Consider the following 4,943-nt stretch of genomic DNA (forward strand, 5'->3'; position numbering starts at 1 on the left):
AAAAAAAAAAAGATATGCGCCATCACACCCAGCTATTTTTTTTTTTTTTGAGTTGGAGTCTCACTCCTTCGCCCAGGCTGGAATGCAGTGTCACGCTCACAGCCACCCCAGCGTCAGCCTGCTGAGCTCTGACGATCCTTCCGCCTCAGCCTTCTGAGTAGCTGGAACTACAGGCACACGCAACCACACCTGGCTTTTTTTTTTTTAATTGTAGAGACGAGGTCTCACCAAGTTGCCTGGGCTGGTCTCGAACCCGCGGGCTTAGACAATCCACTTGCCTCGGCCTCCCAAAGCGCTGGGATTACAGGCTGAGCCACTGAGCCCAGCCTAATTTTCTTTTTAATTGTAGACAGGAGGTCTCACCATGTTGCCTAGGCTGGTCACCATGTTGCCTAGGCTGGTCTTGAACCCATGAGCCCAAGCAATCCTCTTGCTTCCACCTCCCAAAGTGCTCCGATTACAGGGGTGAGCCACCGCGCCTGGTGAACACAGTTTTCAAGTATGATACTTTGGACATCTGACCTTTTCTTCTGACCACATGCTTGCAGTACAACTAACTGGTGAAAGGGGTTTTGAAAACAGGGTAAACTAAGACAAGAGGGAACTACATGGCATGATGATGTTGACGAAATATAGAACAGAATCTTGGTCTCTTGACTACCATCTCACTATTAATTGATATGTATTCATAAGCAGAAAATAAAAATACATGAGATTACGAGCATTTTCTCTGTTGTATGGTTTACTTTAGATAGTTCACAAACTCTGAAATTACTGAACTAAAAGTATTTAACAGATCTATACAGAGTAAATCATGTTCATACCTAACTTAAACACACAGATGTTTGGGGCAACTTTTTTTTTTCTTTTTGAGTAGGAGTCTCACTCTGTCACCTAGGCTGGAATGTAGTGGCATGATCACAGCTCAATGCAGCCTCGAAATCCTGGGTTCAGGCAATCCTTCTGCCTCAGTCTCCCAAGTAGCTGGGACTATGGATGTGCACCACCACACCAAACTAATTTTTTTCGGCTTTTTGTAAAGACAAGGTCTCGCTATATTGCCGAGGCTGGTCTCAAGCAATCCTCCTACCTTAGCCTCCGAAAGTGCTGGGACTGGATTACAAGCGTGAGCCATTGCACCTGGGTTAGGCAACTTATTTTTAAGTTCCAGTAAGTCTTCCTGAAAATTTTAGGTCAGTCTCATCTATAGCCACTCCCTTGGGGTCTATGCTCATTCTGTCTGATGAGAAACTGGCAAATCTAGTTTACAGACGGCCTGTGGCTGCCTCTGTCCTCTTCTATTTACCCCTGGAAAAGTGCTGCTATGGAGTTAAAGTGAAGAAAGAAAACTCACAAAGCAAGAACAGAAGTCTAATTCCCACCATCACACTCAGACACTTTTCCTAACCATTGTAGTATTTTCACTTACTCTGTCATTTGTGGTACCCAGAATCCTTTTTTTTTTTTTTTGAGTTGGAGTCTCACTCAGTTGCCTAGGCTGGAGTGCAGTGGTACGCTCATGGCCAACGCAGCGTCGACCTACTGGGCTCCAGTGATCCTTCCACTCCAGCCGTCCAAGAAGCCAGAACTACAGGTGTGTACTACCATGCCCGGCTAGTGTTTTTTTTTTTTTTTTTTTAATTGTAGAGACAAGGTCTCACCATGTTGCCCAGACAGGTCTCTAAACCATGGTCTCAGGCAATCCTCTCACCTCGGTCTCCCAAAGTGCTGGGATTACAGGCTTCAGTCACTGCATCTGTCCCAGAATCCTATTTCTTAATTTACAAGTGTGTGAGAGGACATATGCCCCAAGAAAGACCATTGTTCACACCTCCTAATGCCAGAGATGGTTCCATTGAAAAGTATCTGAGTTTTTGGTATTGATGTGAAAAGGGAGAAAAATAATTTACCAACACGGAAGTATCAAGAAACAAAGCAGATATGAATATGGTATCAAAGTAGGGAGAGGGTATGTAGGCCCAGGGGCCCTATGAGGCAAAAGAAAGATAGTAAATACACTGCCAACTACAAACTTGACATCTTTCAAAATTGGGTCAGTTTTAGAAGAAAGAAACTTTTTTCTCAGTGACCTGGACTGATTTAGAAACAAAATGATTACTTGTAGCATTGCTTCTCTTAGGCAAATGCACTGAGCTCCAATCAACCAACTTAATACATAGACTTTTCATAATAATTACTTTTAATGATAATAATAATAAAGTAATTATTTTGCTCACATGAATTTTCTCTATGGTTGATAGGCCTTTTAGGGGTATACAGACAAGGCACAGAACTGAAAAAGAAATCTGGGTTATTGTTTTCCTTCCTTTTTTTCTTTTTTGCATGCCTGATGTAAATGACAGAATTCTAAAGCCAACGTTAAGCTGCTATCCTAAGGACATTAGTGAGAATGCCGTGGCCAAAATACAGTGCTTGTTCCTCAGGCTTAAAAGGAACCCAGCTTCTCGGTCAGCGCCAGAGATCATTTATAATCTTGATATAGTGAGAGGTATAGACTGCAACATGATTTCCTATTTAGGACCGAGTGCATTGGCTCACACCTATAATCCCAGTGTTTTGGAAGGCTGGGACAGGAGGATCACTTGAGTCCCAGAATTTGAGACCAGCCTAGGCAACACAGCGAGACACCATCTCTAAATAAAATTTTTTTTAAAAAATTAAGAATAAGCCAGGCTTGGTGGCTCAGCCTGTAATCTTGCGCCTTTGGGAGGCTGAGGTGAGTGGATTGCCTGTGCCCGTGGGTTCGAGACCCGCTGGGCAGCGAGAACTCATCTCTACAATAAATCAAAAAATCAGCCGGGCATGGTAGCGCATGCCTATAATTCCGGCTACTCAGAAGGCTGAGGCGGAAGGATTGCCGGAGCCCAGCAGGCGAGGCTGTGGTGATCGGGAGCGGCCACTGCACTCCAGTCTGGGTGACCGAGTGAGACTTCAACTCAAAAAAAAAAAAATTAAGAATAATAATTCAACATCTGATTTTTTTTGAGTTTGCCTAGCAAGTTTTTAGTTACTAAATGGCTAACTTTATTCCCTAGATTTGTTTTTAATGAACTTATTTCAGAGGCCTATTATATATCAAGCTGATCCTTATTTATCTGGTGGCTATGTTCTGGTTTTGACTTATTTAACCAGACAACCTTGATTTACACTTTCAATCAAAATGGTATTTTATTTGAATATCAAATATTTAGTAAGGATCTCTAGAGGAATCAGGTACCAACTTACACAGTTCACAGACATATATGATCCCTGAGACAAATCTGAATTTCTCCCACTCCTCCTCAGAACAAGACTTGCAAATGACAACCCAGGAATATCTTGACTGTTCTAACCAATAAACTCCAACTCCCCTGTAGAATATATTATTAGCTTTCTACTTCTAGGTGTCTTCCCTACATGCTTAAAGACAACAGTTGTACTATTACAAACTGATGAAATTTCCAGTCTTGGCAGGGTTCTATTCATAACCACTATTTGTCCTGTTCATCACAGGATTAGCAATAGGCAAGAGCCCTTGATTACTGAAATAGCTGAAGCCACCACAGCTACATTCCTACATGAAAGCACACACTGACATAGGTTAAAAGAAGTTACAAAAAAAAAAAAAGAAGTTACATTTTACTTCCATGTAGTCACCAAACATTCTTTTCCCACTGCTATTTTAAGGAGTACTGTCCGCTCAATATAAAAATACTGCATACATGTGCACACACATATTCACATACATAGAACCCTGCATTACAAGAGTAAAAAGCCTTGCTTGCTTACTTACAGGATCTATCCAGGCAGCTTGTGTTCAGTCCTGATTGAATGCAATTTGGATCTGTAAACAGGTATCTGCTTGCCACATTTCTAACCAATTGAATTTCAATCTATTTCTCCAGGAAGAATAATCTACATTAGATACCTCCCACTGTTAGCCATGTGATACAGAAAGCATGCTATCTGCTGAAGTCTGGTTATGTAGGCCAAAACAAGAGATGATAATAACACAGCACTTACATTTCTGACATAATCATATGTAAGAATGAATCTTCAATTTTATCTCACTTAAAAAGAAAAAAGTGAATTTCAAAAGATTCTGCATAATATCTAGCCTCCTAACATTATAAAAAAGAGAAAGCATTTTTTTTTTTTTTTTTTAGTTGGAGTCTCACTCTGTCGCCCAGACTGGAGTGCAGCGGCTACTCCCGGTCACCGCAGCCTCGACCTGCTGGGGATCCAGTGATCCTTCCGCCTCAGCCTTCTGAGTAGCCGGAATTACAGGCACGCGCTGCCACATCCGGCTGATTTTTTTATTTATTATAGAGATGAGGTCTCGCCAAGTTGCCCAGGCGGGTCTTGAACCCGCGGGCTCAGGCAATCCACTCACCTCAGCCTCCCAAAGGCGCGGGAGTACAGGCTGAGCCACCGAGTCCAGCTTCTTTTCTTCTTAAAAGATGGAGGCAGTGGGAAGAGCCTTCAACATCAGGAAAACATCCCAGCTGATTTAAAAGAACTCCAAAGCCTAGTTTGTTCTTTGTTTGTTTAACCCAAACTCTTGAGTGTGATATCAAGGCTATATGTCCCTAGAAGACCCAGTCCTATCACCTACCACAATCAGCAACAACTTTCCAGGAAGGGTCTCCCTATATTTTAGTCACTGGGACCATCTGCCATTTTACAGCATGTCATTCACATTTCCACTGTATACCCTATACCCATTTGCCCTCCACACTTTACATTCTCTTTTTTCCCTCCTCATTTGTTTAAGTTGTGAAATCAAGGTCCATGTCAATTGTCCGTCACCTCTTCTGTGACTCCTTTTTAGAATCTGTTTTCCTAGTGCTATTCAGAACTAATACATCATCTGTATTTATAACAGTACAGCCTGGTCTGTACTGTAGTTAGCTATATATACCAGTTCCTGTAAATTTCTAGGT

At 42.0% G+C, this 4,943-nt stretch overlaps 1 protein-coding gene across 1 annotated transcript in view; it reads right to left on the bottom strand.

Annotated features, from left to right (window-relative positions):
• The window catches only part of MAP4 (microtubule associated protein 4), a 144,316-nt gene extending 140,421 nt beyond the window's left edge, over window positions 1-3,895 (bottom strand). Inside the window, exon 1 of the mRNA XM_021719181.1 lies at window positions 3,794-3,895. The gene's annotated coding sequence lies outside the window, so the exon portion shown is untranslated. The remainder of the gene's footprint in view (window positions 1-3,793) is intronic.
• Window positions 3,896-4,943: the final 1,048 nt, after the last annotated feature.

This window comes from Carlito syrichta, unplaced genomic scaffold, assembly GCF_000164805.1.
Source record: "Carlito syrichta isolate Samal-C Ts95f unplaced genomic scaffold, Tarsius_syrichta-2.0.1 Scaffold314290, whole genome shotgun sequence".
NCBI lineage: Eukaryota > Metazoa > Chordata > Mammalia > Primates > Tarsiidae > Carlito > Carlito syrichta.